Raw genomic sequence first — 12088 nt, 5'->3', positions numbered from 1 at the left:
AAAATATTTTGCTCCTTTTTGACAATTGTATCTAAAGGGAAAACAAAAAATACTGTCCAAAAAGGTGTAGGCTGAAGTTTAAGCTTAATATACCTACCCAATAGGCCTTAACCCTTTCACTACTAGGTTTACAGAAACAAAAACAAAATTCCAAGTTTAATAAAAAATAATAATCATACCTCAGTTTTATATGTATTTACCAGCTTATTTTTTTAAATGTTTTTTTTTATTTGCAAAGTGAACTTTACATTTTGAATCCCTTGTTTTAAATTATTCCCCTAAATTCTTACTGGCTCTCTCTAATTTCAAACAACCTCTTAATACAGTTGGGAAGCAAATTATGCTTTCTACATTATCTGTGCAGTTTTTACATCAACATTTTAAAGCATTCAAGTTATTAAATAAGTGCATTGGTTGGTCCGTAATAATCCGATTGATTTACAATTCTTATAGCTCTCTTCTGTAGCATGAAAATGGGATTAGTGTGGGTCATCTTTACTTTTATTTCTTTTTTAATAATATTTTTTTAGATCATGGAGATGCAAAGTATCATTATTTTTAGGTATTTTTACATATAAAGAAGTTAAGCAGGTTGACCCTTTATTATGCTGTGATTACCAATTGTAATGTTATTTCACATTACAGTCTCTGACCAATACACTGACAAAAAACTCCATCTCAGCAAGTTATTTTGTCTCTTAATGAGTCCTAAAATGTTATCTTTTTTCAATACTTTTTTAATTTTTTTTAATTTTTCTGGACAATAATACAGTGTTCTACTTTGTTTTGTGTATTTCTGAAACTACACCAGGAACGAGTGGAATTCCTAATTCCTACACTTTCAGCTGTTTCTTGTTTAAAGTCAAATCAAATCAAATTTATTTCTATATCACATTTAAATCAACATGATCTGACCAAAGTGCTTTACAAACATATATAGGCAGAATAAGGCAGGTCAACAAACTAGTAAGCAGCCATTTAGTAGTCACAAATTAAGTACATTGAAAAGAAAATAGTTGGTGAAGGAGTGAAAAAAGTGTTAGAATCAGAATCAGAGACTAAAGGACGTGATAAGATCAGTACTTTATGCTGTTAATGAACTCACCACAGAAGGAGAGCAGCAGAGCAGAACAGAGCAGCACAGTCAGCTTCATGATTGTCCAGTGTGTGTTCGAGTCTCTGTGGGCAGCAGGTGTGTGTTTCACACCTTGTGTTTTCCTTTAATACACAACCTATCGAACTGGTTGTAGCTGTCCTCTGATTGGCTGCGTTGTAAAGGTCAGGTGATATGCTACTCACCAGATCATCTAAGCCACAAGATAACACCAGTGGATCAAAAGGAATAACAGCCAGGAAATACAAATATCCAGCAATTGCTGCAAGCAAGAATATAGAGGCCAGACTGATGTCAAGACTGTTAGAGAGAGAACTACAGTCACAGTTTTAGTATGAGTACATAGCCATCAATCAACATGTGACAGTCACACACGTGGAAATGAATGAGAACAATGAACAGATGGGCGTGAAAGTTCATCTTTGACATTGGAAATAGCTCAAGATGAAAAAACAGTAGTTTCCCCGGTTCTACCAGATGAGCTACTGTACCTGAACAACCTGTAAATGATTGAATTGTCACGGCTCTGGCACCTGATCTCACTCTCCAATCTGCACTCTGCACCTGTCAACAATCAACCTAATCCACCCACAGTTCAAGAACACCAGTTTTCCTGCCAGTCCTCGCCAGATTGTTCTGCCTACCAGTTGGTATACTCTCGCCCGCTCTGTACCATAGATACCAGAGTAATTCTTGTGCTTTTTCCTTGTGCTTCTCGTGTTAACATTGTGTTCTCCTGTGCTCTTGGATTCCAGTGCCAGCCTCCCATCGAGCCATCCTCACACACCGCCTCAGCTCATTCCTCCAGTCATTCCACCCTGCTCAGCAGCCTGCCTGTCCCCTGCCTTCTCCAGCGCCCTCACCACCTTTATTACAATAAATCCACCTGACTTTCAACCAACACCCAGCTGTGTCTGTGTCTGCTTCTGGGTCCTAAACAACAGCCCTCACATGAATTATAAAATTACGATCATATAAAGTCTTGTTATACCGTTTTAGTTATGCATATTTTACAGAAATGTGTTTCAATATATGTACTGAGATATGTTTATTTCAGGATATTATATTATACTAAACTAAACTAACTAAGCTATACTTTACCATAGGCTATTATAATATGCTATATATTACCGTGGTAACTGACTGCATGGGATTATAATGAAGTGGCATGTCTGTAAAGGGGAGACCCCTACTGGGGACCAATAGAACCCCTTTTCATTCACATATCTTGAGGTCAGAGGTCAAGGGACACCTTTGAAAATGGCCATGCATTTATTTAATTACTAATAATTTTTTTCTATGTGCTGTTTTTTTTTTTTTACAAATAAGTTATTAATGAATTTATTATTTTTTTAAGGTTTCTATCTTACTACCATGAATTATATTAATGTAGTACTTATTACCTTTAATTTTAACTAATTATTTAAATTATTTATTTAATATTTTCTATTTTTCATTTTGTATTATTTTGTTTTCTGTAACTCAACTTGCTTTTAATAATTTGTTTCCCCCCAATTTTATAGGAGTGCAATACTGACTTGCTGAAGTCCCCCAATACTGTATTTACTGATCGCTCTAAACTGGTGTATATAGCCAGGGTGTAAATTAACTTTGTGTTATATTTACCAGAATGAATATCATGTTTCATGAGCTGAATACAGATACACAGGAGACATGTTGCAGTATGTAACTTTATTGAGAAGGCAAGATGCAGGGAATTGATATGATGTGTCTATTACACAGCCAGAGGTGTGTGTCTCAGGTCTCAGGGCACAGGTTAGCACTCCCCGCTGTGTATCACTTCCACTCTGTAGGAAAAAAACAGAATAATTACAGTTAGTTTGTTTGTTTGTTTATTTATTAAGATCCCCATTAGCTTTTCCATAGCAGCAGCTATTCTTCCTGGGATCCACATAGTTTACATGGTGACAATACAAAAATACACATTCACACTATTCATCGTACACTAACATAACACATTGTAATACACGTCAACTGTAAATAAAACAATAACAACTGACACAGTTTAAATAACACAAACACAAAGAAAATAGAAAGGCTCCGACTGCATCTATCATGATCTAATAGATAAATATCATTTAACATGGAATGCCCATAATAACCCTACACACCCAAGAATACAAGAATACCTATTAATTACTAAAGTTTCTTGATAAGTAATGCTCTTTCAGTGTTTCTTTAAAACCATATATAGTATTTTCTTGTGTAATGTGATTTATGAGTGAATTCCATTCTTGCATTGCTCTGTATATTGCTGTACTTTGACCTGATTTGGTTTTGGATCTTGGTAAAGTAAAACAACCTGCAGCAGCATGCCTTGTTGAATAATTGTGTGTATCTGTACTAAAGGATAGTTTTTTGTAAAAAATAAATGGAGTCTTTGTTGTTATGATATTCTTAATGAAAACCATCAATGAGTACAGCAATCTATTTTTAACTTCAAACCAAGAGAGACATTTATGCATTTTAATTACATTTGTTCTCCACCCACAAGACAGAGCTACACGTGCCGCTTTATTCTGGACCAGTTGCAATTTTCTTAAATTACCAAATGAAGTATTGGACCAAACTGCTGAGCAATAATCCAGATGAGATAAAAACCAAAGCTTGAATTACTTGTTTAATTGTTGAGGAAAACAAGCAGTCAGAGCTGATCTTGAGTCTGCCGTCCAGCTGCCATCCATGTGTGTGACCCTTCCTTCTACTTTCAAAATAAAAACTGGGACAGTGGTGCTTTTTCTAACCACTAGATGGAACCATTTTCTGAACCAGATGTAGGGTTTTCTAATTTCTTCTGTTTCCAGTTTTATGAATAATTTTAACAGAGAAAATTGTTGAAGCAATTATATAAAAAAAACCATTTATGAATGAGACTCATTGTCACGTCTGGCAGAAAATCTGCTGATTCTGATGTGGGGTGGTTGGGATTACTTTGATCTGATCCATCTCCATGTGGGACAAAAAAAATAATGGTTTTAACAAATAATAATAATAATAATAATAATAGTATGGGCGTGGTGCAAATCCAACATACCAGTATGAATAAACTAGGCGACAGTATGGTGCAGATCCATAATTGAAATGGTTAGCTAAACGATAAGGCATATAGACATGAAGTACGTAAATCACATGTTGTCCTAAATAGTCCTATGGTCGTCAGTCGCTCCTTACAGAGGAGGGACATATTCATGAGCTAATGTTTTTCCTTGTGCAGACATGACCCTGACACCCTGATGTTGGCATATCCAGTTGCACCCTGTTAGTCAACAACAGCAAATAAACAAAGAAAAATGGTTGGCAAGCGACTTTCACAGCTCTCCACACACATTTGCAATTCATATTGCTACAATAATACCCCCATATATGCATCTGTGTGTGTGTGTGTGTGTGTGTGTGTGTGTGTGTTTGTGTGTGTACAGATAGTTTAATGTTACATGCCTGTTGCTCCGGCAGAGATCACATCTGCTGAAGTAGGTCTTTCCATCACTGCCACATATTGGTTCATACGCCCTGGTGCAAAAATGTATCCCATCACGGTCCTTACAGTGAGGCTGGACATAAGCACAGGTAGTCACATGATTATTGATCAGACACTCAGGTATTTAGATAAGCTTTACAGTTAGATTTGAATCATTGTTAATGTTTCATATTCTGATTAAAACTGCACTTCTTGGACTTGAGCATTCATCAGTGTTTAACAGGCATTTGATGTTGCTGTCCTCAGATTCAGAGGCAAGAAATTCTACAGTTTAGGTCGAAAACTACAGAAAGCAGCTTCACTGTTGTCTCCGTGTTTTGTGTATTGTGAGTGGCAGATTATCTGTGGAGTCTTTAAAAGAGCCTTTTCACACAAGATTACTCCAAAAGTCCGGTATGGATTTAAATGAAACTTTTTGGAGAGCTGGGGTGTAGCACAATGAACAATCCATTCGATTTTGGTGGCGAACCGTATCATGATCCAGATTCAGGAATTTCTTTAAGGATTCCGATCAGCCTGAGCATTAAGACCACAGGGTATAACACATGCGCAGTGTAACTGATGACGTTTTGATGACGCATGACCCCGCCTTCTTCCTCCTTCTGAGAGCAGAGAGATACGTGTGTGGATGTGTGTGCGGGAGCTGCTGGCCGTCCGCGGTGAGAAAGAAAGAAGCGGTAGATGACGGGATGCGAGACAACGTAGTGTAACGTTATACAGACATAACAAGGCTGCTGAATGAGAGAGGCATCCGCCGATACGTTACACAGAAACACACCGTGTTAATAACAAGCCGACCACCTCACGGTACCGCCAGCTGTGAACTGTGATCTGTTTTTAAAGTCACGCACCTTGGCGGAGGTCTGCGCTCAAGATTCCTTTATTTGTCATTTTTATGCTCCACATAAAAACTCACCGAGTGCCATTAACACAATTTCGACACAATTTCGACATTTTGGAGCGGGCCATAAATAAAGCATTGCAGGAGTCGAGCTGACTCGTAATAGTTAGTTGGTTTTTTATTCACAAATTCTAATTGAGATCAAGATCTCTTTTGCTATAGAGACTCGGGGGCATTTTACATACATCAGTTTCCAGTCTATTAGGTACACCTAGCTAAAAGTAATGCGGTCCAATACAACAGTGTTGGTCATGGCCTCAGTAAATACCCTGCTAAACTGAAGTCACAGCACTGTAACATTGTGCAGCAGTGACAGCAGTGGTAAACTCACAAAATCAACCCTTTGATCTTTTTTTCTGTAAACCAGTAGTCAAAATAAAAATGCAGAATCATACCACATTATAGAGGTCATCATCATCTGGGAGCCTGATGTCCTCCAGCGATCGTGGGGGCTTCATGCCTTCAGCACAGTCGTCTCCTTCTTCACATATCTCCCTCTCTAGGGACAGGTCTACATACACGCACACACACACACACACACACACACACACACACACACACACACACACACACACACACACACACACACACACACACACAAATTAACTTCTATACTTTGTACGAACCCCTACTGACATAACACATTACCTAGCCCTGACCATAACATCACAACTAAATGTCGTACCCCAACCCTTTCCCTAAACTTAACCTGAACCCAATTCTAACCTGCTCCTTAAAGCAGCAGCAGGTAGAAATGGAGCAAATATGATTAAAAAAAGTTATTTTTATAAACGGTCACTATATGCTGAGAGTAGTGCATGGGACAGGTAATCTGAAAAAAATCATGTTCCTCTGGTGCTTCTGGAAGATTTCATAGACCAGAGGAAAACAGGCAGTAAGAGCTGATCTGGAGTCTGCCGTCCAGCTGCCGTCTATGAGAGCCGGCTGTCAATCACTCGCAAACTCCGACCAAATGGTCAAACTAGGCAGCGCTGATCAAATATGAATCAATATTCTGTTACTGTAATGCCTATTTCTCTCCTCAAATGTTTTCAGAATCATCTTGTAGTGTACTGTTTAGCTGTAAATTGAGAAAGTTTGTGACCCGGCAGCCATGTTGAGATCAGTTGAGGAAATACCAAGCACCGCCCACCAGCCGGAGCACAGCCAATAGGAACGCTCTCTCTCTGAAATGACCTGTGATTGGTCAGAGTCTCCCGTCACGGGCTAGATTTTTTAAAGCCTGAAAACAGATCCATGAGGAGGAGCAGAAGTCTAGTTTTCTCTCAGAACACTTGAATTACAATATGCTGAAAGGTTATTATGGATTTTTTGCCCGATGATGCCAAAACCTTGTTGCCTACTGAAGCTTTAAAACCAAGTCTGAACCCTCAAAGAGCCCTTTGAAGAAGTGAGCACTGGACAAAAAGACGTCACTTTGTAAAAAAAATGCTGTTATTCCCAATATGCACATGAACAATTACAATAATACTATTGTAATTGTTAATAATTATTTTCATTATTTTACAAAGCATTATGGTATTTTAAAATAAATAAACACTAAACTAACACACATTAACACCTTTTTCTTTCTTTTTTTTACGTTTGGAGTAGTAATAGTATCAGTACAAATTTATTTTGCTCCTTTTTGACAATTGTATCTAAGGGAAAACAAAAAATACTGTCCAAAAAGGTGTAGGCTGAAGTTTAAGCTTAATATACCTACCCAATAGGCCTTAACCCTTTCACTACTAGGTTTACAGAAACAAAAACAAAATTCCAAGTTTAGTACAAAATAATAATCATACCTCAGTTTTATATGTATTTACCAGCTTATTTTTTTAAATGTTTTTTTTATTTGCAAAGTGAACTTTACATTTTGAATCCCTTGTTTTAAACTATTCCCCTAAATTCTTACTGGCTCTCTCTAATTTCAAACAACCTCTTAATACAGTTGGGAAGCAAATTATGCTTTCTACATTATCTGTGCGTTTTTTACATCAACTAGAACACAACATTTTAAAGCATGCAAGTTAATAAATACGTGCGTTGGTTGGTTCGTAATAATCCGATTGATTTACAATTCTTATAGCTCTCTTCTGTAGCATGAAAATGTGATTAGTGTGGGTCATCTTTACTTTTATTTCTTTTTTAATTAAATTGTTTAGATCATGAAGATGCACAGTATCATTATTTTTAGGCATTTTTACACATAAAGAAGTTAAGCAGGTTAACCCTTCATTATGCTGTGATTACCAATTGTAATGTTATTTCACATTACAGTCTCTGACCAATACACTGACAAAAAACTCCATCTCAGCAAGTTATTTTGTCTCTTAATGAGTCCTAAAATCTTATCTTTTTATCTTTTTTCAATACTTATTCACTTTGTAATTTTTGTAATTTTTCTGGACAATAATACAGTGTTCTACTTTGTTTTGTGTATTTCTGAAACTACACCAAGAACGAGTGGAATTCCTAATTCCTACACTTTCAGCTGTTTCTTGTTTAAAGTCAAATCAAATCAAATGTATTTCTATATCACATTTAAATCAACATGAGCTGACCAAAGTGCTTTACAAACATAGGCAGAATAAGTCAGGTCAACAAACTAGTAAGCAGCCATTTAGTAGTCACAAATTAAGTACATTCAAAAGCCAAAGAAAAGAGGTGAGTGAAAGAATGAAAAAAGTGTTAGAATCAGAATCAGAGACTAAAGGACGTGATAAGATCAGTACTTTATGCTGTTAATGAACTCACCACAGAAGGAGAGCAGCAGAGCAGAACAGAGCAGCACAGTCAGCTTCATGACTCGACCAGTGTGTGTTTGAGTCTCTGTGGGCAGCAGGTGTGTGTTCCACACCTTGTGTTTTCCTTTAATACACAACCTGTCGAGCTGTCTGTACAGTCACACACATGTGGAAATGAATGGAGCAATGTACAGGTGGGCTTGAAAGTTCATCTTTGACGTTGGAAATAGTTAGTCATAAGATGAACAAACAGTAGTTTACCCGGTTTCACCAGATGAGCTATGTAATGGGAAATTACATTGTATGTAATGATGTCTCTTTATGCAACAGTGGAAAGTTACTCTCTGTGTGCTCTTCGTCTCATGTAGTGCAGTACTGAGTGTTGACTTTTACTGGGACACTGTCTGAGTAAACAACTCCTTATCTGTGCAAAACAACTCCTTTTCTCACAGTCCCTGTTGTAGATTTCTATATAGTCACATTGTAATAATCTCCTGCAGAGCACTCTTCTGCAGACTTTGTGTGACTCTGTATAACCAGTGCCTCTTCTTGCAAGAATAAAATACAACAAAGACATTTCATCTCTTCGAGATCCTTATTTCAACGTTCATTAGGACTCATCTCGGAATATTAATTGAATTTCCATTACAGCTACTGTACCTGAACACCCCGTAAATGACTGAATTATAAAGTTACTATCATATAAAGCCTTGTTATACCGTTTTAGTTATGCATATTTTACAGAAATGTGTTTCAATGTATGTACTGAGATTTATGTTTATTTCAGGATATTATATTACACTGAACTAAACTAACTAAGCTATACTTTACCATAGGCTAATATAATATACTATATATTACCGTGGTAACTGACTGCATGTGATTATAATAAAGTGGCATGTCTATAAAGGGGAGACTCGTGGGTACCCATAGGACCCATTTACATTCACATATCTTGAGGTCAGAGGTCAAGGGACACCTTTGAAAATGGCCATGCATTAATTTAAATACCAAATATTATTTTGTGCTGTTTTTTTGTTTTTTTTACAATTAAGTAATTTATAAATTTATTATTTTGTTTAAGGTTTTTATCTTACTACCATAAATTATGGCATTGTAGTAATTATTACCTTTAATTTTAACTAATTATTTAAAAAAATTAAAAAAAAAATTATTTTTTTATTTCTGTAACCTAACTTGTTCTGTAACTCTAACTCTCGGGGTGGGAGGAAGACTGGATCTGTTTCTGTGTGTTTATTAATGCTAAATGTAAGATATAATGTTTTGTAATATGGCACCGGTGTTATGTTTTGTTATGTTTGTTATGCTATGTTTGAAAAAAAGGAATAAAAAGAATTTTCAAAAAACAAACAAATGGCCAAGCCAGTTTTTCCTTGCCAAAATTAAAGGCAATCAAACTGATTTAGTCACTGACGCTGGCTCGCGTTAAATAAAGATATTTCATGTCGTCCTTCACCTCCAGAAGCCAGACTGTTGGTTGTCTTAGACTCTTCTTCTATAGCTTTCTGCCAGCAGCGTTAGACTGTAGTTCTATCAGCTCATGTGAGGGAATGTCGCCCCCTCCTGGTGGAGCTAGTTAATGCACCTCTTACTTACAGATTGTTTCTACAGATCTGTGCGGTACCAATTGGACAAAATTCTGTAAACATCAGGAGGGAAGTTGCAAATGTCACATGACCCACAAATGCACAGGAAGCGATCTGCAAATGCGCAAATATCATTCCACATGTAGAAATAGATGCACAAATGCGTATATATCACTTTACATGTAAACCTTAAAATAGTATTTAGTAAGTTATGTGTATTTGCAAATCGCCCTGTATTTTTGTGGATTTGACTTTACACAACACAAATACAAAAATATTTTTTTATGGATTGTGAAATATTTGCAGATCATGTTACATATTTGTGAATTGTCTTCTGTGGATTACAACTATTATCTACAGATCTGCTGCGGTACCAATCGCACAAAATTCTGTAAACAAACAGGAGGAAAGTTACAAATGTCACATGGCCCACAAATGCACAGGAAGCGATCTGCAAATGCGAAATAGATGCACAAATGTGTAGATATCACTTTACATGTAAACCTTAAAATACGTATTTACAGAGTAAGTTATGCGTATTTGTAAATCGCCCTGTATTTTTGTGGATCTGACTTTACACAACACAAATACAAAAATACATATTTGTGGAGAGTGAAATATTTGCAGATCATGGTACACATTTGTGGAATGTCTTCTGTGGGTTACAACTAATAAAGTCCAATAAAAACTTCCATAAAAGAGCCGGCTCGTTCGCGACCGACACATCACTACAGGTTGGTGTAGGTTAGAAACTGATTTGATACACTTAGAAGTTTTTTGTCTGTCACTAGTGTGCAGGGGGGCTGTTTGTGTTTTGATTGTATGTTTTTGGTTCTACTAAATAAAGTTACTTAGTGAGGTTTTTATTTTCCATTCTGTTTCTTTGTAGTGAGATTAGTTGCATAGCTCCCATTTTTAGGAGTCCTCATTTTGTTCTATTTATTTCCTTAATTTCTAACAGCACCAGCGAGCCCCTTTTCTATTTTGTCTGCCTCACCGCCTTTTGTTGTTAACAGAAAATCAAACTCCTTGTAAATAAAATAACTTAATTTACCAACAAAATCTGGTTTTATGTTGCTTCCCTTTACCCTAGCGAGCTGGGTCGTAACACCAGCGATGTCACCTTATGGCGGGAATATATCACTGAATTGGAGCTGAACTCCAGCAATGGTGCATCCTTTTGGGATGCTTTTTGGAAGGTTTTGAGAGGCAACACATTGCAGTCTGCAATAACTAATCTGAGTGTGAGCCTTTTAGCCATTCACTTTGAGTATTTCAGTCCACTTTTTCTGTTTTGTAAAATATAATAGAAAGAAATAAGAGAATAATATCACTGAGGCAGGTAAAGAGACTCTCTAGACTGCTGGAGTTACTGGGTTGGAGAGGGATATATAGTGGAGGAAATAAGTATTTGATCCCTTGCCGATTTTGTAAGTTTGCCCACTTACAAAGAAAAGAACGGTCTATTATTTTAATGGTAGGTTTATTTTAACAGTGAGAGACAGAATATTTTTAAAAAATCCAGAAAATCACATCATATAAAAGTTATAAATTGATTTGCATTTGATTGTGGGAAATAAGTATTTGATCCCCTAGCAAAACATGACTCAGTACTTGGTGGAGAAACATTGTTGGCAAGCACAGAGGTCAGACGTTTCTTGTAGTTGGTCACCAGGTTTGCGAACATCTCAGGAGGGATTTTGGTCCACTCCTCTTTGCAGATCATCTCCAAATCCTTAAGGTTTCGAGGCTGTTGATTTGCAACTCGAAGCTTCAGCTCCCTCCACAGATTTTCTATGGAATTAAGGTCCGGAGACTGGCTAGGCCGCTCCATGACCTTAATGTGCTTCTTCTTGAGCCACTCCTTTGTTGCCTGGGCCGTATGTTTTGGGTCATTGTCGTGCTGGAAGACCCATCCACGTCCCATTTTCAGTGTCCTGGCTGAGGGAAGGAGGTTGTCGCCCAACATTTCACGGTACATGGCCCCGTCCATCCTCCCTCCGAGTTGATGCCAAAGAGCTCGATTTTGGTCTCATCTGACCACATCACCTTCTCACAAGCCTTCTCTGAATCATTCAGGTGTTCATTGGCAAACAGACGGGCCTGTACATGTTCCTTCTTGAGCAGGGGGACATTGCGGGCGCTGCAGGATTTTAATCCGTTACGGTGTAGTGTGTTACCAATGGTTTTCTTGGTGATTGTGGTCCCAGCTGTCTT

General features: G+C 37.3%; 1 long non-coding RNA gene across 1 annotated transcript; it reads right to left on the bottom strand.

Moving 5' to 3' along the window:
- Positions 1 to 2791: 2791 nt before the first annotated feature.
- LOC141774940 (uncharacterized) lies at positions 2792 to 8519 on the bottom strand. The gene is made up of 3 exons (XR_012595524.1): positions 8275 to 8519; positions 5910 to 6025; positions 2792 to 4686 (listed from the first exon to the last, which is right to left on the bottom strand). It is a non-coding gene; the product is annotated as an uncharacterized LOC141774940 (long non-coding RNA).
- Between the last annotated feature and the right edge of the window lie 3569 nt (positions 8520 to 12088).

This window comes from Sebastes fasciatus, chromosome 10 (assembly GCF_043250625.1).
Source record: "Sebastes fasciatus isolate fSebFas1 chromosome 10, fSebFas1.pri, whole genome shotgun sequence".
Lineage (NCBI taxonomy): Eukaryota > Metazoa > Chordata > Actinopteri > Perciformes > Sebastidae > Sebastes > Sebastes fasciatus.
The sequence above is the reverse complement of the archived record's forward strand: the minus strand, read 5'-3'. Positions and strand labels throughout refer to the sequence as shown.